This window comes from Lepidochelys kempii, chromosome 4 (assembly GCF_965140265.1).
Source record: "Lepidochelys kempii isolate rLepKem1 chromosome 4, rLepKem1.hap2, whole genome shotgun sequence".
In the NCBI taxonomy this organism is placed as follows: Eukaryota; Metazoa; Chordata; order Testudines; family Cheloniidae; genus Lepidochelys; species Lepidochelys kempii.
In genome coordinates, this window is record NC_133259.1 from 77,640,667 (window position 1) to 77,663,916 (window position 23,250).

Consider the following 23,250-nt stretch of genomic DNA (forward strand, 5'->3'; position numbering starts at 1 on the left):
CCACGAAAGAGTGGGAACTCACAGGAACTCCTGGGGGCGGAGCGTGGGGAGGGCCACATCAGGCTGTTTGGCGAGGCTAAGCCTCCCCCAGCCTATGATACCCACCCTGTCATGTGCAGAAGAACAGTTGTGGCACAGCTGGGCTGTAGAGTTTTTATAGCATGTTGGGAGGGCTCAGAAAGAAAAAGGGTTGAGAACCCTGGCTCTAACCCCTCTTTCTTTCCCTGCCATTGGCAAGATGCCCTGAACCAGCTCTTCTCAGAGCGGAGAGTGCATATACAAAGTCCCAGTTACTACTGTTTCATATAGCAGTAACATAGGTACCAATATACACTCTTATTCCTAGTCAAAGGGCGAAATGACTTAGCCATTGACTCCTCCTCTGCCTGTGTTGAGCTCTGCTCCAAACACTCCACAGATCTCCAGCCCCACAAAGTACTATTGTGGGAGCCTCTTTGAAGTCTGGGAGAAGGGGGAGCATACTGCTGAACTGGCAGTTTCCTTCTTCTGTATCCTTCCCCCATCCCCAGATGGGTCTGCTACCCTCCACTTCATAAATGGAAGGGAAGCATGGGGTCCTAAATCATTAACAATATGTTGAGTACCACACATTAGGATATTAACATGAACATAATAGGTCACTCATATGGGAATTTTAATAACCCTTAGTAATGCTATTTCCTTGACACACAGAACTTGGTCTGATTGCCCTAGCATATCAGTATATCTTGTAAAAACAAATGATGTCATACAATAAGGAGCTATCTTCCATTATAATAGAAACCCATTACAACCTCACAATCTACAGTGAAATACTGTTTAGAAACAGAGTTCCAGCTCCTATCGAGCTTACTTGAATTGTCCCACAGTTTAATATAGCGTAAGAAGTTTTTCTTACAAAGTAAGAAATGCCTTGGAGGACGAAAAGGGGTGTTCGTTGTGTGTGTGTGTACACTAATTTTTCAAAGATTATGGGGAACATCCAAAACTTTTTTATAAAATAGGGGCATGTAATACAGGCTACCCTCAGGCTGAGAAAACACAAAGGCATTTTGGATCAATTGGAGTTTTGTAACATCTGATTTTATGTATTACAGAGTGTGTAACACACACATCTATGTAGTGTTTGTATCCATGTGATAATTTTATCATGCATCTTTGAGTGCCTCACCTGCGCTATGCCCACTAATCTACCTCCTCTGAGACCACTGCTAGCATTCCAATCCTCTGAGCAACTTCAAAGAACTGCCAGTTAAAAAAAACAAAAACCCAAAGCCTGGCCAGAAAAAAGTTTTCTTATTCACCCCAAACATCATTTAAACAATTAATTGATTTGAGGTCATAGGATAGGAAATATTTAGTCCAGAATGAGTGACTGGTTTAATGTTCACAGCCTCATGACATAAGAAAAGTGTTATACCATTGCAGAGGGATTGGAGATTCCTATCCCGCCCACACAACAAAGCATTTGCTTCTAGCTTTTACATTGCTGAGATTAATACCATTTGTAAAACAGGGACCTCATTGCCAATAAAGTAAGAAACATATTTCTAGCCTTGGTACGTCACAGCAAAGTGGACATTTATACTGTGACACAAATATGTATGGAAAAACGATTTAGGATTTTTTTAGAAGTTTCTAAAATGCATTAGTTATCATTTTTCTTTGCCTTAGAGGCCTGAAGTGGGAGAAACATACTACTAAGCCAGCCATGCTTCAGAGCCAGAGGGATATGAAAAATAATACTTCAAAAAAATCTTTCATTTTTCTGTAGAATGTGTAAGAATACATAGCAGTTGTATTGCCATCCTTTTGGAATAACCTATCTAACTCATTCCACTTGTAATGTACGCCAGTAAAATCTTTGCATCACACCATCATGTGCTTCCATTTCTAAAAGACAAAAAACTATCATGTGTTCTTAATATTTATGCATATGTTATATATGAGATATATGTCTATAATTACATTTCTGGATCTTATGGTGCATCATTTCCAAGATAAATAAAAGTGATAAGAACTAACATTTCTATTTATTTGGAAGGCCATACCATTCACTTTCTCCTGCAAATATCTTTAGCTGGTGCTTATTTTTAGGCTTCTAAAATTATGCCATATGTGATTTGATTATTAGGTTTAGTGGAAGCATGGCTAATTGAATCAGTATCATGTCTATAGCAAGCTTTGTGAATTTTCATTGCCAGTTTTCTGCATAGTTTATACTTTTGTCACTTAAGCTGCACAGAGGTGCTTCAACAATTAATCGCAAACTAGGGGGACTTTTAATGGCGCTCTTCTTGGGATCTTGTGTTAAAAGAAGAAAAGTTCCCATGAGTGAAGTATAAGTTAGCTTTTCCATGGGTGGAGGGGAGGATTGAATTACATTTCTTTCCTTGTCCTTTAAATGAATAGCATAGTTTGGGTGAAATTATCAGGCAATTGCATGCCTTTTATGCAGATAATGCTATTTGATGAAAGCAGTGTTTTGATCTGCTGAGGATAATACAGATCCAGGGTTGGATTCATTGGTGAGAGTAAAGCTGTCTTCTGTGATAACTTCATCTCAGCATGAGGTCAGACGGGGAAAAACTGGGATGGGGGATTAAAAAATGACACAGTCGGAGCAGTATTCAGTTCCCTGCTGTGCTCCTGGCTGCACACTATAGCTTATGTTTCTGATCTGTTATGGTATTGTCTGCTTTTCTCTCCCAGAGCAGAAAGAGATTGCTTAAAACTTTTCCTTTTGCAGCTAGAGGGATTAGTTCAGTGCAGCTTTTTTAATTAAAGAAACTGTATCTTTTTCAAGGCAATTTAAGGCTGCACTAGAAGGCTATCAGCATTCATAACTTAGTGCTATTAACTATAACAGAGCATAGCTATACATTTAATATTTAGAAATAGGCATCAATCTTTAGAATTTTGGGGTTAAAATTGATGATTGATCCTTTCACTAAAGGAATGATAGTAAATGAATTATTTTCTATACCTTTTCTATAAGTAGGAACTTCAAACAACATTGCTTTTAGTTTAGCTGAGCTTCCTTAGGTAAATATCTATGATGACAATAGAGTGCTTTTAAAAATATAATATGTGGAAATAGTTCTGAGCATATTTCCTCTTCACTTTATTTTTTTACAAAAATAAAAATGTCATCAGTTGAAAATATCTGTAGAATGTACTGAAGTTATTTTTACAATGTACATTCCTAGATCATTTTAGCTTTATATCAAGCTTCAAAATATAATTGGCCACTAGCTTTATTGATTAGGAATAGGCACATACTCTATGCAGTTAGGCTATATACATTTGAACTGAATTTACAACTCAGTTTAGCTGAGGTTAATGGTTGAAACCTCAAATGTTTCAAATAAGGCCCATATGTCGATCACTTTACAAAGCATACAGGGACTGTGTTTAGGTTGCAGCATACACATCTCCAACTAAATTCCATGCCAGATCAATTAGAAACAGTTCCTCTGAGTAGACAGGAACAAACAGATTGTTGCCACTACTCTGGTTGAACTCTTGTCTTCTAGAAATGAAAGAAGTCATGTTGAGTACTATGTACTTTACTAGCAATAGTCCAAGGAAATTTAGAAAACTAATATTTTATTAAAATTTCAGGTTAGACACAACAGATAAAAAGCAATTAACATCCAGTGTATCAACATTTAGTAGCAACTCCTCATGTTCCTTCAGAGTTTTTAGTTAGTGGACTGTTTTTCAGACTTAGTTTATTAGTGATGTTTTATTGACAGGTTTCAGAGTAGCAGCTGTGTTAGTCTGTATCCGCAAAAAGAAAAGGAGTACTTGTGGCATCTTAAAGATTAGCAAATTTATTTGAGCATAAGCTATAAATAAATAAAATAAATAAATTTGCTCAAATAAATTTGTTAGTCTCTAAGGTGCCACAAGTATTCCTTTTCTTTTTATGTTTTATTGAGAAAACTTTGGTTTCCTTATTGCTTTTCTCCATTACCTTAAATCTTTTTAAAATATATTTTCCTGTGAAATTAAGCTGTGTTTGAACAGTTAATAGTGGGATTGTTGTAATGATCATTAGATTTTTTTTTTCAAACATGTTCCAATCAAAGAAGGGGAAACACCATCAAGAAACTTAAAAAATTTCATGGGTATGCGCCTTATTTATAACAGAAGTTAATCTTTCTGCGGGGAAAAACTATAGATAATAATAAATTCTGCATAAATTTGATGTATGCTATGGGAAACTGAATAGTTCTATAAGAGATCTGTATATTGACTTCTGACTCTAAAAACTATATACATTCTTCTCAATAGGGATTGAGAGTAGTTATCTGATAGTACCTCATGTTGTGGAAGACTGTTGTATCAGTCAGCATCCCCCTTAAATTTCTCACAGAATTGTGTAACTAATGCACAAGGAAGACTATAAAGGCTCTTTGTGATGGCTACTAATTATGATTAGGAAATGATTATGTGGTTGTTTATAAAGCCATAAAATTACCTCAATCAATATCTGGAAGTAACCTAGTAACAATATGGGAAAGTCATTTTTTGTATTCCAAATTATATGCAGACTGTTTCCGGTTCTTCTTTGAGAATACAGTAAGGAGGGTCAGCAGTAATGTTCAGTGAAAACATCATTTTCACTAGAGCTCAACCTCACTATAGCAGTGGTTTATCTACAAACTAAGGTAATAGAAAAGCATGACCCGCATTTAAAGGTTGATTTGTGTTATAATCCATACATTAGGTGGCTCCAAAATGAATGTATGTAGGGTCCTATCTTGCCTTAAATAAGGTAATTAAGACATATTTCTCTCTGCAGACAGCCATTTAATTTTATGGCTTTGTCAGTGATCAGATTAGAATATTTGTTTTACAATTTTACCACAATTTAACAGCAGAGGAAAATAAATGTCATGACTTATTTCTGGCAGTAAACCATGCTAATAGAAGTATCTGAGATGTTCCTGTGGGTGTTTTAGCTTTTAGCTTATTCTCCCCCCACCCCTCACATCTCCATACTAACTAATACTTGCACAGTGCTTTTAATTTAATATTGACAAATTACTAAAATTTGGATTCCCTCCGGGACTGTTAACTGTCCAGTCCATATGATTTTCAGGAAGTTTTCTTCTACCCAAAGGAGGAGGTATGTGATATTTACTAATTTAGTTATCCATTTATCGTGGCTTGGTTTTGAATCTTAGATTTAGTCCAAACATGTGTTTTGTCCAGATTCATGCGTGCATCCTCCAGGACAGTTTGCTTCAACGCCTTCACACACTGAGAGAGCTTTCCAGCTGCAAGGCTCGCTGGGGTTAGTCACAGTGTACACCTATACCCAATTAAGTTAGGCAGAGCCACAAATACTCGTTTCTACAATGTGCTTGGACAAATGTAGTAACAGTAAAGTACAATTATGAAGTCCAGAGGTTATCTTCTTAGAGCCTTTGTGAAACCTGAGACCCCGATGACCTAAAGGAATGCTTTGACATGCGTGTAAAACATGCACAGGAGAAATGAGACAACTCTGCTGTGTTTTCGAACGGAAATACTAAGTAGCTGTTAAGTCAGTCCCTCTCTGATCCTGTACAGGGACAAAAACCATGAAGCTAATTGTACGAAAGAACAAATGGGAATAGTAACTGTCACATTATGGTCAGCAAACAAGATTGAGCAGCCGAAACAAGCTTTTTTTTTTTTTTTTTTTTTTGTAATGCTTTATCCTTATTCACAGTAATACACAACGCTAGCTATTGAGATCCCATATAGGCAATCTCTTATCTAACTGTCCTAAACCACATTTTGATGCTTACCCCAAAAGCAAAACTGGTAGCGGGAATCAATTTCCTCCGGTATAAGCTGCATTTCAGTGGTATTTGACAGCGAAGGGGTTTTGCGATATTTTCTATTCAGACACTTGCATATCCTGAAAAGGGTATATAGTCTTAGAGACAGCAAGCGTTTCCAAGCACTGTGCCATTATCCAGTACATAAAGACTGTGATAACGTACACCTCCAAAAGAACACATTAGAGGAACTTAACAAGTTTGGGAAGTACATAACGACATCTTGAATTTACCTCATCTTCTCGTTTTATTGGTAATTAGTGCAGGAGCCAGTATGTCTTGAGTGAGAGTACATTCTGCTCTCTTCCTTCAGTAACACCTAGACTCACAGAAGAAAGCAAGATTTATTGATCGTCACATAAAAAAGTCTCTATTTAATTCATATAAGGAATGCATATTCTTTTGTTCTGGCGCTACAAAATACAAGCTTATTAGCATCCTAAAACCTGCTGCTGCTGCTTCTGTTACATTTTTTTTAAAAAGTCTAGACGGTGATTTTTAGCAAGTTTAGTCACATTTAATGACAGTCTTTAGAAAGATACTAGCCTACAGAGATTTAAAACAAATGTGACTTTACACTTTTAAAATTAGTTTAAACTCTGAAGGCTGAAATGTAATTAAACTTTGTAAGCCTAATCATACTACCTCAGTAAAGTTAGAGTACTAAAAATAATGTACTGTGGACTTCAGAAATGCAGACAAGCATTTGACAGTAGATCATCCTATTGAGCTTTGAATGAGGAAGAAGGCTTATAATCTCTGTATATAACGCAGGAAAATCTTAATTCACTGTGTTTGGAGATGACAGAAAGTTCATCTTGGTATATCATGAGATTTGGCTAAATTAGAGCAAATGCCTTATCACCCTTAAGAAAGCATTTTGAATATTGACAGCTGGATAACATCGCATTTTTCATTTAACATTAGAACAATATAAGCCAAAAAGAAAAATTATACCAAAGCCCTCGCTGTAAAAGTTGTTTTTAAATTTAACAGTCATTGCTGTTGTTTATACTACATAGATGTATTTATGATGTCTGGTATCAAGTCAAGAATATTCACGTTTATCTAGCTAAATATATTTTGATATAAAGTTAATGTAATGTAATCAACATTTTCACATTTTGATTGCTTTCCTAATAGGAGTTCAGAATGTGAGTAGCAGATTTTAATCGCAAAGCAAGTTAATACTGTATACAACTCCTATCTTTGTCTGTATACTTCATTTTATTATAAGTGTTAAAATGAGCAAATCTAGGTGTGGTGTAAAGAAAACTTTCAAACTGTTTCTTGAGATGTATTTATACTTCCTGCTTTTTGAACCGAAATCCCCATCATTTAAGTAACACCACCGGAGCCAGGACAGTATACATTTCTGTCCCACTGGTTTATTTTTAGCGTCGTCAGAAACGTAAACTAAGCTATGTGTAGGGATTTAGAAACAATTAGCCTGTAATATTTCAACTTTGTAGCGAAAATAAGTTGTTTATATTATAAAATAGCCACAGTATTTCCTTTAGATTAAATATTATAATTACGCTTGTCTATTATATATGCTGTAAAAATGTTTGATAATGCAGGATGATTGTTCTTTGATGAGGTACACACTATAATTTACAGATGTGGCTCTCGTTGCTCGTACATCACTCAGGAATCAGTTTAGATGTCCAGATGCATTGCTTCCCAGATTGAACCCTCCACAGTATAAATGCTCGTTAAAAGCAATAGGAGACAAATGGGTAAAACACCATAGAAAAGAAAGAATTGTTGAGTGGATCATAGGTAAGGCTAACCATGCTTGTCAATAACATAATATATAATTATGTATATATAATTTCCTCGATTACATGGTATTTCCAAGTAATTGCATACCTTGGGAATTTACTAAGAAACTTTTTGGACAATATAGTGGCGTTTCCATTATTGAGTCGGAAAGGTGATGAATATATCTGAGACTGGAATATCAGCATACCGTGGCAGATAGCTCCGGCAGCTAAATGTTTAAAACACTGCTAATTTCATGAACATTAGTGAACGTTCATAGTTGGTGTGTAGAACTTCTTTAAGCCTAAAATGAAAGAGGTAAAAAGAGGAATTATGGTTATTTCTCTGTTTTAGAGGAGGGCCAGGGCCAGGATATTCAGGAATATGAATGTGAAGATTAATGTTATAATGCATTAATGACTGTTACAGGTGGATACTTTGTATACAGTCCACTACTGACTCTGACTGCTATCTACTTTTTGTGCCGGTTGGGGCGGGGGAGATTGCTGGAAAAGGAGAGTGAGAGGAGGAAGAAAAATAAACAGAAGTCTCTCTATGCCTGTGTATGTGTACGTGTATGTATGGTTAGGGGGGAAATTTATTTTAAAAGGAAACCTCATAAATTACAGTCAGGTGACTCTCAGTGTTGGCCTTTGTTGATATTGTTCTAAGTCTAGTCTACTTTCGAACAATCTTCAAGTTAGGCCACAGAGCAAATATTTCAGCTGTACTATCGCACAGCTAAAATAGGTAGGAGAGTGTCTTACTTATGGGTACAAAGACTTCGGGCTTATCACAAGGTGTACGCTTCAGACAACGGGTTGTTCATAAACATCGCAGGTCACTCTCATGAGCTATTTTAAATGGGGTCCGGCTGCTGGGTTTGTGAAACCTTAATTATACCCCTCTGCTTCCGCATCAATCTTCTTAGACAGTCTCTTGCTCGCTCCCACCTTTATCTAGGGACTCAGCTGACCTAATATGCCCAACCTCTGAAACACCAAGAAAAGTATTTTCTAAGACTGTCAGGGGTTTTGAGTACATTGATGACGTGCATGCACTGGGGTAAAAATGGAGTTATTTATCACCATTATCACCCTCCCCATGGAAAAATCAATCAACCAGCCCCCTTGCCCCCAATAAAAACCCGCTCTCCTGGCGCTGGTCGGAGAGAATATATCATGAGGCTGTAAGTTCATTAGTGTTTGCAATCAGTAGCGTGCAGACACCCTCATCAGGGCAGAAAGCTGCAAAGAGCCATTCATCAGCGTGAAGTGTTAGTCATGGATGACCCCTAAATCATTGCACTAGTAGTAGATGTACTGATTGGTCACAGCATGGGAGCCTCGGTATTTTACATTAACCCAGGCAGGCGGCAGCGGCGGGGAAGAAGGCAAAGGTGGTTCAGCCCAGCAAATCCCAGCTGGCAGGAAAACGCAGCCAAGGGGACATCTTTGCGGAAAGGGGAGCAGAGGGAAGCCACCGTCCACTCGGCAGGCGCTGGAGCGGAGGCGCTGGGGATTATAAATGCTCAGGCGGGTCCCCGTCGCCCTGCGCTGGGGCGCGGATCTCGCCCCCCTCCCCCTGCTCTGCGCTGGGGCGGCGCATGGTAGGCTCCTCTCGCGTGTGCGGCTGACTGGCAGGGGCTGGGGCTGGGGCTGCGGCTGAGCCAAGTCTCCCGTCCGGCTTCCCGGTGTTCGTGCACAATTACGTCCTCCCGGCGGCGGTGGCTGCTGGTCCCGGGCACGTTATTGTAGCGTCCCCCCCTTTCTCCGGAGCCGCTCCCGAGAGCGGAAAGCAACGCGTCCCCGCGCGCCCTGTCAGCTAGGGGAGGACCGAGCCAGAGGGGCCTGGGGGAGGCGGGGGAGAGGGAGAAAGTGAACTCCTGGGCGCGGTGCGTTTCTCCCCCCGCCCCACGCCCCGGGCAGGGTGCAGCAGCGGGCGGGGGAAGGAACTTGTAACTCTTTTCCTTTCTTTTCTGCTTTCCCCTCCCCCCGCTTTTGGCCAAGCGCTGGGTGCGTGGTGCTTTCCCCGGCGCCGCTGCTGGGATACTGAGAGCAGGAGGAGGAGAGCCGGAGCGAGCTTGGCAGCCCTGGGTAAGTGGAGCGCTGCTCTCTGTGCTGGTCCGAGTGGCCGGTGGCTGTGGGGGAGCGAGCGGGGTGGCGCTGCCGCTGCGAGCGGCGCAGGGTGCCAGGAGCCCGGGGAGTCGGAGAGACTTGCTTAAATCGGGACTCGTGTCCTTCCCCTCCCGGGGGCTGCAAGCGGAGTGAGCCGGTCTGCTGGGAGTGTGTGGCAGGCTCTCCCCCCTCCCCCCAACACTATTTCCTCTCTCCTGCCCCCGTCTCCAGCATCCCCTCCTCTGAGGGGAACTTGGGCTGCTGGCAGCTGCTGTTTGGTTCCCCGCTAAATACCCCACCGTGAGGAGGGGACGGACACGGGGACCACGAGAGGAGGAAAACGCGCCGAGCAAATGAGCGGAGTTTTTGTAGAACGAGCTCATCCGAGTTCTGTGCTTCTCCCTGCTGGCGATGCTCTCCGCTTGCGTGGTGCTGCTGTTCCCAAACGTGGGTCTCGCAGTCCTTGCTGAAACGATGCAGTGAGTAAGCGTACACACGCTACTTATCCCAAACATACACTTTGTACGCTAGCAAAGGTGCGGGCTTGCACGTTATTGCATTCTAGTGTAGATCTAGTGCAGAGAGATCTGCTACCACAGCAGTTTCATTTATTTTCTCACGTCACTTCATTACACTTGGAAGATAAATGAAAGTGTCCAGACTTTTATTTTGTAAGACTAATGGAAGTTGAAGAAGTGTAAAAGGTTGCCCTGGCTTGACTTGTGGTAGATTTTAACATGGTTCATGTTATCTGTGATCTGTATGCTTAAGATTGTCAGAAGATAAGAAATATAGTGCTATGAATAAAGATAATGTATTTGTCAAACGATTGTAGGCAGTGGCAGACCCCATTGGGTGGTCTGTACACTCTGGAAATAGAAATATGTTCAGGTTTTCCCTGTTCTTTCTGTTACTTTAAAGAAGAAAGAAAAGAGAATGGGCAGGGATATTCTTTTTACTTGTGTTCAGTAAATTGCAAAGAAAATGTAAAATAAGCAGCGTTAATATGTAGTGACTGAAACATATTCCAAGTTGCTGGCGTTTTGTTTGTTCTAATGATATTATTTAAACTTCCTGTATTTTTGTTTTCTTTCTTAGAATAATACTGTGCTTGATATGGTCAATCCTGTCAGTGCCTGTGGTTTGTGTGCTAAAAAGTTTTATATTGTAAACTTCACTTTATAACCAAGTAATTTACCATATTAAAATACACAAAAAATAGCCTGTATGTCGACCCACAATCTTAAGTTCTAATATCGGTCATTACTCTGTGGTCTTCTGCAGTTCAAGGTTCTTTCAAATTTGTTTATATTTAGATTCAAAACTGTTTTTAGTGTGAGAATAGTGAAATAGCCTGCATCTGTACTCACTAAATGTGATAAACCTGTTTGACATTAGAAATTTTTTAACTTTACAAATTCTTTCTTTGTATGATATCCAGTATATTGCTTATTTTGCTTCTAGATGCAGATGTTTTGCCTTAACTATATTTAACAGTTTAAAAAAATTCTATGCATAGGTAAATTCCAATATTGAGTTTCAAAGCACAAATTTAAATGTAAACATGATACCTCTATAAGATAACTAATGAACTTAAAATGGCAAATTAAATTACGTGCATGTTCCTTGAAGAAAAATACAATAAACACAACTATAATTCCCCCTAAAAACAAAAAAACCCCACACAAACAAAACTGAACAAAAAACTGATATTCAGGATTACAAATAAATGCACATAAAGACGATTGTGGAAGAATTTCTATACATATGTTCTATACCAAAATGTAATTGTATGTAAATACAAAACAGGAAAAAATATACGCTCTTAGACCTTAGAATGGACTGTTGATTATATAAAATAAAAATGTTAAAGTTGTCTAGAACATTATTTTTCAAATTGTGTTATATTACACTGCTGTATGGGTTCCTTTTTTTTTGGTCACTATGGACTTGTTACATTACTTATTTAGTCTCATAAACTAGAAGACAGGCTACTGTGTGTGTGTATGTATATGTATGTATGTGTAATATGTAGAAAGTGAGCTAATTTTACATGTGTAAAAACTGAAAGATAGAGGATGGTCAAATAGTTTTTCCATCAAAAATAAATCCTTTTTGTTTAAAATTTAGTGGGAAGGGGAAAACTCCAGATCAACATTCATAATCCAGTTAGTAAGTTAAAACTGGTACTTCAGTTAAACCCCTTTTGATTGAGGAGTAATTATCCTATACACAAACAGCCAAGCCGGTAGGGTATACCAAAAGAAAATGGATTTAAAGATACAAATCAATGTGCAAATAAACAATTTTTATTGGAGATAAACCATACAAATACTAGAAAATGAAATTTTGGCAAAGTTGAAGTTCATTACATTGTCGTCTTCTCCTAGAAACATAACAGTTAACAAACTATAGTTCCAGTTCTGTAAGGTGCTGAGCACTGTCAACTGCATTGAAATCAATGAGCCTTATCCAAAACCCATGAAAGAGAAGGAAAATACTCCCATTGACTTCCATGGACTTTGCATTAGGCCCAGTAGGAACTGTGAGCGCTCAGCACCTTGTGAGATTAGACCATGTATACAAAACTGCATGGTGCTATGTAGATCTGAAAGAAAATGCAAATAACTTATAGTAAAACTTTGGGACAGAAGTATCTTGTATTCTAACATGAGATTGAATTTACTGAAGTTAATGCTGACATATAAAATTCTAACTTTTAGAAAATACATATCCCTATTTAAACATACTGTAGCAATGAAAAAAATCTGAAGGAAAATCTCTTCCAAATACTTTTCTCTTGAGTTATTTTGTTATGCACAGATATATTGTATTTTGCTTGATCAGTTTGACAAAGACCATGTTTGAACTACTGTGTGCATGAAATAGACATGTTAAATCTGAGCACAGAAAATATATGGTATTCCTAATTCTATTTTAGAAGCTTATTTTACTTTATTACTTTACTACCTGTTTTCTTGTATGTGAACTCTTCTAACCACTTTGCTGTTTTAACAGATATGGATTGCGAATTTGCCACTTTAGCCCACTGCAATTAGTCTTTCTGCTAGTTTATTCAATTGAACTCTGTTTATCAAATAGGATTCTACTGTATTATCATGAAGACTTTGGTTGGGTGCAAGAAATTTCTCCCTTCCCCAAATAACTCCTTGAACTTAGGAGTTCTTTTATGGCACTTTCAGTATGAGTGACAAGTTGCACAAATATAGGATCAATGAACTGTATCATATTAAAATGTAGTGTTAATGTATGAAGGTTTCCAATTTTCAGTAACCTTTTATTTAAAAGCCCATAGTTAAGATGGGTTCTACATTGTCAGTTTACACAGTTTTTGAAAAATAAATCTTTAAAGTTTTGGAAGTTACAAAGGCTTTACAGTAGAAATGTGCACTTTAAAAAGCTTTCCCTTTTTTAGTTCTAAAACTGATTAATCGCTATGTCTTATAAACCCTGATTTATTTAATACTTTTTTTTTCATACCAAGCATTACCATTATGAAGCTCTCCTTATAATTGAGATTAATGTTTCTGAGCAAAGAAGTGATTTGGAGGGCTGTATTCATTTTGAGTGCTGTTCTAATCAATTTTAGATACAGCGTTTCACAATGTATCAGTCTGCATCCAAACCGGCCTTATTATGTAGAATTAACTTGTTGGTGATTGATAGCAGGACTGCTCCAGCTTGAGAAGTCATTTGTTTCAAAACAAGTGTTATGGCTTCTAAGAGTTTCAGACTATTGGGTCACACTACTCAGATGCCCTTTCTGTGGCCTGATGGAAGCTTTATAGAAGAGTTAGAGAAAATGAGGCTGTTTTACGAACAATTAATTCATGCATCTTTGAATGTTGTTTTTAAACTGCTGCCTAGGTACAAAGTCATGTATTTCCTTTAAATCTGGAATGATAAGAAATTATTTGTAAATAATACTTTACCATGATACTGCGTGTCTTGAACATTATTTTGAAGAATAACTTGTTCTTCTAGAAAGGTATAAATATTTTAACTTCCCAAATCATAAATAATGGGAATGGTCTTTGTGTACAATATGTAAACCTACTGCTGTGTGATATAACTTTACTGTTTGAGGTGTTCGATATAACCCAGGTAATGAAAGGTAGTGCATGGGGAAGTAATTCTTTATCATTTTCCAAAAAGAGTAAGGATAGTAGATGTTCTCGTGCCTGCTGTGATATCTGCATATTTTGTTCTCTGTCTGTCTTCTACCTCGTCTTCATGAACATTTTGTTATAGACCAAAAGTACATGTTTGCGTTTTACTGCTGAGTGTGACACACAAATATATGTAGTTCAATAGAACTCAAATCAGGATGACAAGATTAAAACAAAGAAATAGAGGGTCCTTAAAAAACAACAAACAAAAACCCCAATGAGTTGTGCCAGGTCTTTAGTTTGGTGTTGCTTTCATTTATGTATGGTCTGTCCAGTGGTTTTAATCTCTGTCACGCTATTGACACTAAATACATGGCTGATAGATTTTCACTTTAGATAGTTTAGATAATTCTGGGTGTGTTACAATTAAACTATTGAATATAAGTGTTTTCAGAGTTAGTTTTGCCTAATCACAAGAACACAAGATACAGAAATTATGAAATGTTTGCCCAATTACATAGTTAAATATTAAACACAACTACAGAAAGGCTGGTGGTGTTTGTGGAAGAACCATACATTCTTTTACATGTTATCTTACTGTACGTGTTCATCTTAACCTGTAGCTGAAATAGCCGTAACAGAAGTCCAGAACTCTTACAAAGGGAATAATCTTTTTCAACAAGTTCCAGAGTACAGAATAATAACACTTGCAATAATAACCTTTAGAGTCTCTTTCCAGACTGATGTCTGTCTGCATTGCATGCATGCATGCATACATACATGCATACATTTTTTTTCCAGTGCAAGTTTGGAATAAAATATTCACATAAAAATAATATAAAATAACACCTTTAACTGATACAAGATAGAAAATTCATAGTGAAGATTGAAATTCTGGCTTTTAACTTCCTTTGTTGTGTCAAGATATGTCATGTCTAGGAACAGGGTGTAAATCTATGTATATTATAACACTGAAACTCAACAGACAAGTTAAAGATCAGCTGGCAATCTTACTTTGAATTTTGGCTTTCATTAATATAAACTTCATTGTTTAGTGTGTGTGTGTCTGAAAGTTAATGGTCATGAATCCAGACAAAACAAACCATTAAATTGTATCCAGGACACTGAATTGGGCTCAACATTTTCCAGTGCTAAATTAATATCTCTTGCAAACCCATTGAAATCAATGGACTAGGTGGGGTCTAAATCTGGCTGGCTATATCTATTGTGAAAATTTTTTATTGTAAATTACTTGTGTATGATAGATTGTAATGGGTACTTCAATGCAGTTAGTCTCCATTCTAATCTGGCATTCATGCATGCACATCAAATCTGTTTTTAAAAAAAACTATTTTCAATTTCAGAAAAGAAACAATCTGTTTAGGACATTTTTTGATCAACCTTTAAAAAATTTTTTTTGCAGTAATTAAAAAGAAATCAAAAGATAGTGTGTGCTGAAACATTGTAAAGTGAGAAATCTTTTTTCATTTATCAGTCTGCTGTAACTAGTATATTTCTTGAATTTGTTTTTGCTTTAAAGATTATTGCAATTACTACATTATTTTGCAGAAAACTATCTGCCAGCTTTATTTTTATACTGTTTAAAATATTCCTCTAATCTAAAGAAAGAGAATACTTTCTTCTAATGACATACATGCTGTTCTAAATCAGTATAACCAACTCTCCATAGAGAAGGAACAGATAGTCAGATCTTCAATGCATGATTCATATGAAGGTGGTATTGTTCGTGGGGTTTTTTTTGTTTTTTTTTAAATTGGGCTGGGTGTAAATGTGCATAATTGCTGCATTTTCAAGTTTTTCTGTGTGACTTTATACAAAGTATCCCCTTTTGGCAAATCAGATTTCATTGGCACAAATTTAGTATTTAATCTCTATACCTACTTTTTACATCTCGTTTATTTCCAATGGAATGTTTTCAACTTTTTAGTACTTCTGTTACTTTAAAAGAATTAACTGATTATTATTATTAATTATTTTTAGGGGTTTATTCCACTTTGAGGCAGCCATGTGTCTCTCTTTAACATTCATATCTTATGTGCCCATTGAGTGGAAAGTAGACTATTTTGTCTAAAATGTCTAGTTAGAATTTTTAATTGAAGTTTTATTCTTACTAAATTTTTACATCCAAGTTACAGAAATCTAATGTAGCATCTTGTATTAATATTTTGCATTACAGCTTTAAGTATGGAGGTGAAATAATTGTCCCTATAGGAAATCAATAACCTATGGAAATAACAATCCTAAAAATGAATACTGACAGTAGTATAAACCATCAGTTGTCTATTGATACTGTAAAATGTGGTAGCGAAGTCAGTTTGCGGTTTGTGCTGCATTACTTTCTGTCAGCATGAAGCATTTTTATTTTTATTTTTAAATAACAGTAAAATCACAGTAGACTGGGGTCCAATGTGTTTGTTCTATTTCTTTATTTGAGATTTTACAATTTCTGATGGTTTAAAAAAACTACTCCCAGTGCTGTAATTGGTGAAGCATAGATTTAAAATATGGATTTTCTTCTCTTGAGAGAGAGAACACAATAGACAACCACATTTCAGAGTCTTTAAAAGAAATTGAACAGTGTAAACAGCACATTATTCACTATAAACCAACTCACTGAAGGATAAAAAGTTTCCTAAAATATAGAGTTCTGAGATGAGTTTTGCATTTGACTTAATTTCTTTCGGGTCAAAGGGTAGGTGAATGTTTTTAAAGTACAGTCATCTAAGAAATCATTGGTGCTAATAAATAGTCATTCAGATTAGCAAACAGTATATAGTACTTTGGCTGTCATACAGGTATAGGCCCTTCCACTGCTGTTGAACTCAACAGAGCATTTGCCATTGACTATTTTATTAAGTTACATTATATCAGAGAGATGTGTGGTGCTTCATAAATAAAATGTATAGGACCTTGGCCAAAAAATTATAATCTAAATAACGGGGGGTCATTAATATTAATTACTAGGAGCATCAGCATTTCCTTAATACCAAAAAACATCATAAGTAATTTATTTCACTTATCTACAGAATAGAATGTAATAAAAATCTCTCATCAGAACATGAAGTAAATATTAGTACCTATAGGTAACCATTGGTAGATTAATAAACAGTTTATTCTCTGAAAAATAAACATTTTCCTAGCAAACTGATAGTTATTAAAACATGTATAATACGACCAGTAAATTTGATCACAAATTACTGTCTATAAACTAAGAGGAAAAGTGCCAACAGGATTAGTCTTTTTATGGCTAATTCTTTAATAACAACTGAAGCTAGGAGTGCGCTGGATGCTCCTCTGTTGTAATCCAGCGTACCTCCATTGACTTCGGTGGATGTGTGGTGATTTACACTAGTTGTGGAACAGGGCTAGGGTCTCTCAGAATGAGACATTTGCCGTTAATAAATTTTAACTTTACTATGTTAGCCCTTTCTTTCCTCTTCAGCAAAATATAAATAATTCTTTCCATTCATAAAATGTATTATTTATTTGAGTGAATGCTGATGGTCTGAGCCTTATTGCTTTCCAGTGGTATCCTTAATTTTGCATTAAAAAACCTGACAAAGCAGAAAATAATCAATTTTTCTTGTAAGTCTGTCCTCGTTCATACCATTGAAATTATAAAGCTTTCAGTGTCTTCCTTATCCCCTCTCAGGAGATGTTTCTGATTTGCATGCCAGTGGTCTAGTCTGAATCATGCAGTTGTAGCTAGGAAAAGGTTTGATTATGGTTCAGCCAGTCATCTTCTTTGTTCTGTGATGACATAGTGACTGAGCAGTCATATGATTCTGTAATACTGGGGGGGGCTGGGGGTGGAGAGGAAAAATCATTGGAGTTCTATTATTCAGTCAGCAGTCAAGGACGTTGTAGGTATTTTACTGCTATCCCATATGACCAGTAAATTGATAAGACCTTTTGCAAAAGTAGAACTTCAGGTCCGCTACTTCTGCACATATGATTGTCCACAGTTTTTTCAGGAATACTGAAAGGTTATAGCTTGAATTTGACAAGTCATACTGGTAGACATTCAGGTGAGACTTCAGCTTTGATTTCCTTTAATCCATAATTAGTTAGCAAATCAAGACTTTGGCCAGTGGAACCCTTGAGCAATATAGGCTTCATGTGTTTTTATTTTGAGCATGATTTAACATGTTGTACTGATCACTTAATTGGGGGCAAAAGATTATATGGAATTTATCTTTTACAGCTTTTCCCCTTTTATTTTGTTACAGTTTAATAGCAGCAAACCCATAACATTTATAGTTGTATAATGTTCAAATGAAATAATTTGTTTTTTTACATAAACAGTTGACGGAGGAATGATCTTTAAATGAATAGTGGTCACACAATGTTGTTTTGCTAAGTATGCACCTCGGTACAGAACTGCAGAAAAACTTGATTTCCCCCTCCTCCCCCATCCGTATCTCAGGTAAATTGTATAATGCTGTGATTTCAATAAGTATTTGAGAGCTTAATGATGTGAGGTGCTGCATACCTCTTACAAGATGTTTAGTATCCTAAGGTCTCGGTGAAGTCAGTGGGAGTTAAGGATGCTCAGCTCCTCACAGGATTGGGCTGTGAGGGAAGAACAATCTTGAATGGAGATGTTCATGCTTATGCTGCCGTTCTATGGATCTTTCACCTATTTAATTATAGTCTGCCAGTAATGTTTAGTGATCTATCTATGTAGAGAATGAACTGGAAATGCATTTGTGTTAATAGAGTTTGTTTGTTTGAAGCTTGAAAGCAATAAATTGCATAAAAAAGAGTGGGCTAATTAATGCAACCATCAAAATACATTACAGAGAAAAATGTCTTTAAAGCACAAGAAAATTTGAATACAAACACTTAGCACAGAATAGATTGTTTCTGAAGTGTTTAAATGGCTCTCAGAAGTGCATATCCATCTTTATTATTCTTTTAATAAAGCTAAGTTCAAAATGATGCTTTGTTTCATGAAGTAGCCAAATAGTTACTTATGGCACGATATGTAATATTAGAACTTTTAACAATATATTTAAATATGGTACAGTCATTAAATTCAACGGACTGAATAAATGGACCTCATGAATAAGAGCTAAATTATAATATAAAACACACCATAGCCAAATTAATTAGGATGTTTAATCAAGAGAATTCCAGCTAGGCTGCATACAGTATGGATATGTATTTAATTTTTGAAATTTAATATTAGCTGTGTAGGTCAACCCTCGCTTTAGTGCAGTAGTGGCAGAAGCTTAATATCTTCCAGGTGTTTTTATATAAATATCTATTTTTTGAAGCAAGATATTTTAACTCTGTTATGAAGAGGTTTGATGTGGTGTGACAAACGAGGGACTTGAAAACGATGGCAAAGTGATTTTTCTATGGATGCCATCAGCTAATTCTCTAAACATCAGAGGATAGAAGTGTTTTTATCTATTTGTAATGTAGTAAAAAAATAAGCACTTTAACAGATCTTTTTCAGCATACTTCATATTTATTTGGAGCAAACTCTTTTATGTCAGTTATACAAATGATCTGTATTTAAGTATCAAATTTTATTAGGCTATGAATGGTAAAGTATCATTACTACCTGAGTTCTGAAAAGGCTACTTCTCCCTTTGAAAACCCTAACTCTAAAGAAACTGTTAAAATGTTCATAGGAATGGATTTTCTGCAGTTGTTTTTTTTTCTTTTTTTAAGTTAATAGTAACACGAGCAGTTATCGTGAATTGTAGGACAATCCAGTTGCCACCCACTGATTTAACAGATGCAAAACTTGATTGGATCGGCAAGCTGCTGAACAGCTTTAGGATAAACAGGGAGTGTACACATGCATAGGACCCTCTTCCCCTTGAATGTCCCATTGCCAAGGGCCCGCCAGAGGTGGGAGCTGATTGACTCTTTCCTCTCACATTCATTTGTTTAAACCCTTGGGCAGGGATTTTTAAGACCTCTTTCCTCATTTTTAGATGAACCTTACACTTCCTCCCTGTAGTTTTATGGTATAGGAACTGTATTTTCAGGTTGCTGTAGGTCTGACTAATTGCCTGTTGAGGTCAGAAAGGAATTTTTCCCATTGGCACCAAATTGGCTGGGACCTAGGTGCTTTATTTTTATTTTTTATTTAAAATCTTCGTAATAGCAACATGGAGACACAGCTAAGTTAAATAGGTATAGGATTTAGGGTTTATATTAGGAGTTGTGTGAATGTTTGTTTGTTTCATCACAACTTGCGGCTGAAGTTCAGGGCAAATAAAAGCCAAAGGGCTGGCAACAAGAAAGTAAGAGATGTGGGATTTTGCTAGTGGATTCCGGGGGGAGGGAGACATGAAGTCCTTAAAAGGTACTAAAAATGGGCCATGATCTGCAATCTGCCCCCTTTTTGGTGGTTGAAGGTGGCAGGATTCAGCAGAGTAAGCTGAATCCTTGGGGTAGGCAGTGGAAAATCTACCCTGGGTTATGGCCTGTATGATAGATGCTCTATAAACCCTGCAGTGACCCACCTAAACAACAGGTATGGGGAGATGGATAAATGGTGCCCCTATCCATTGATAAATGCAAATGATGTTGTGACTAGCCACTTAAAATCCATCCCCGTGTTTGTCCTCTTTGCTTGCATGTCCTGATCAATGCCATTCTATACTGATTCTGAGCTCAATCGCTGAATTAGGCTGTGCATTTATTTTATGTGTTTACATCTATACATTTAGTCCTGGTTTGAGAAATAATTACAAAGAATTTTGGTCTGAGGAAACCTGTAATTCATTCTAAATTAGGGATTTGTGAGGGAGACTGTAAATTTAGGGAGATGTGCAGTTTTTATGCACTTGTTGGTCCTGATCCTGCAAATTGCTGCATGAGTAATCTGTACACACACAAATAGTGCCATTGACTTCAATAGGATCTCTCTAGTGGGTAGTGATTATTCATATATATAAGGGATTGTAGGATCAGGCTCATTACTTTTAAAGAACTATTCTTTAGGAGCTAGGAGAGTTTAAGGATAAGATGTGAATGTCTGGTGAGGGATTCTACCCGAACTGTGATACTGGGATATGCAGCACTGTAGTCTTATCAAATATTACTAGACTAGCAGTCACTTGATTTAATTACTTAGAAAGTTAATGGGTGATTTTTTAAAAAATTTATCATAAGTTGTTCAGCAGTTTAAATATACTTTACAGATATTTGTTGCTCTTTCTCAAATTCAAACCTTAAATATTAAATGTATTCAATGGTCAAATATTTTTTCACAAGTTCAAAATGTATGCCAAATTAGCTGTTTTTCACTAGACCTCAGAAATGCTTATTTCTTCAACTGGTTAGAGCTGTAAATGATTACTTGCTTGTGATCTCTGTTCACACAAATGGTTCCATCACTTCCGTGGCTTGGTTGCCTGGGGTTTTCAAACCCCCCAACAGTTGGATATGGAGGGTCCATACTCCTTCACATTCAGTCAGATGCAGCTTTACTGAACTGGTTTAACTTTTTTTCTGTAATCTGTTCTGGGCAGGTCCCTGTTCACCTCTTTTGCAAGATAGTTCCTTTGAATTCACTGGGAGTATTTGTGTAAATTAGACGAGCAGAATTTGAACCTCCTATGTCAGATACAATGATGACTGCTTGGAGAAAAGAATCAGCTATAAAAAAGAAAAACATTCAGAAATATCAGAAATTCTTTAGTAAGTTAGCATTTCATGGTACATGTTTAATATGATGGGCACCTCCCTCATAAAGAAGATGGGTGCATTAAAATGCACCCATCTCAGAACTGACTGCTTAAAATATTATGTTAAAATATTTAATTTCAAAACATTTGAATAAAAGATAATTGTAGAATGTCTCCAGTCCAGAGAAACTTGATGCAAATGTGCAAAAAGAAGTAGCCAGTTTTGTTTAATAGCCACAGACATTCATTTTAATTTAACTGTAAAGCTAACCCAACAGGACATAGTTTCACTATGCTAAATGGCCACACCACACCTTTAAGCTGGAGAGCCTTTGTCTGGCTTGCTGACGGAGACAGAACAGTGTTTTATGGGGCGAGGGGAAGAGAGAGAGAGAGAGAGAGAGAGAAGTCAGAAGCTGGTGCAAAAGGGGGTGTGGGTCAGTGTGGTGATGCTGACTATCCCTTGGGACTAGTAGGACTGAGGGGCTGAAAAGGAGCAAGCCTGGGTGTGAGAATCCCTTTTTCCCATAGAACAAGTGAGGGAGCACCCACCCTCCATCCCCTTGAGGTGGCAAAATACCAGGTTTGGTCAGGAACTGCTGTGGGCATCACGCTAGTCGCTCCTTTCTGCGGGGCGGGGGGGGGCTGGGAAGGAATTTTTCCATCACCACCAGATTGGCTTAGGTGGAATGCTGTTTTTTCGCCTTCCACACAGCGAGTTCCAGGCAGGCTTTATTATGGTGAGGAGTGAAGGCGGTGAGGCTACACGTTGCAACTCATTATGTAAGTGTGGGGCAGATGTTCAGTTCAGGTACTCCATTGGGAAGGCATACAGTGACCAGATAAATGGCTTGGTACAGGACTTAAAAAAGGTGTTGGTTAAAGGAATGGAATGGGAGGAGGGAGAGACTCCTATAAATGGTACAGCAGGAAGCCAACCCCCCTTTCTTGTAGCCCACTTTAACCTTGTACAAGAGGGGGGTGGCTGGTAAGGTCCCAGCAGTGGACTGGCTGAGGAACGTGGATGGAAACGGGGCAGATGGTGGAAGCCCCCCAGCTAGATATTGAATGAACATGGAGTTACTTGCACTGTGTACTTTTATACATCTAATAATAAATTTATGGCCTGATTAAAACCATATCACGTGTCTCCTGTCCTTCTTTCAGTATAGTCAGACAATCTAGGATGTATAATAGTAGTTGAAAATGTTATGAGTAGTTTAACAGGCATTTAAAAAAATCCTCCTGTTGTGGACCCGTGAGGCCCCTATTTTGAAGTAAACTGTTTTGTTCTGAGAATAGATTACAAATGATAGTACCTGAAGTAAAGATTACTGAAGCTCCAATTTGTTAGGGTGTTTTCTTCTTTTTTTTTTTTTTTTTTTTTTTTTAAATTCTGATCTTGAACGCTGGCATGCCACTAATCATATGGAAGAGCTGTTCAACAAGAGTAGGAGTTTGTAGGATTGGACTTTGTAACTTTAAGGTTTGAATTTAGGAGAAGAATAAAGACAAGATGTTGTTTTTAGCAACTCTCACTTCTTCAGATACTTATGCCAAATATAATGAAACTTGGAAGACATAATGCCTGAACTAAAACTTTTTCTATGGAAATTGGATTGATGGAAAATTGTCTAAATCTGTATATCTTGAGCGTCCTCTTTAACTCAAGAGATTAATAGCATACAAAGACAATTTTATAACCAAAATCTTATCCCTACTATTATTA

General features: G+C 37.2%; 1 protein-coding gene across 32 annotated transcripts in view; it reads left to right on the plus strand.

Moving 5' to 3' along the window:
* The window catches only part of TENM3 (teneurin transmembrane protein 3), a 2,195,833-nt gene that overhangs the window by 1,570,321 nt on the left and 602,262 nt on the right, over nt 1–23,250 (plus strand). The window contains exons 1-2 of one of the 32 annotated variants that reach the window (XM_073341699.1): nt 9,135–9,210; nt 9,611–9,697. The exons of the other annotated variants lie outside the window; for them this stretch is intronic. The gene's annotated coding sequence lies outside the window, so the exon portion shown is untranslated. Of the gene's footprint in view, nt 1–9,134; nt 9,211–9,610; nt 9,698–23,250 lie in introns of those variants that run through there. 32 annotated transcript variants of the gene reach the window in all.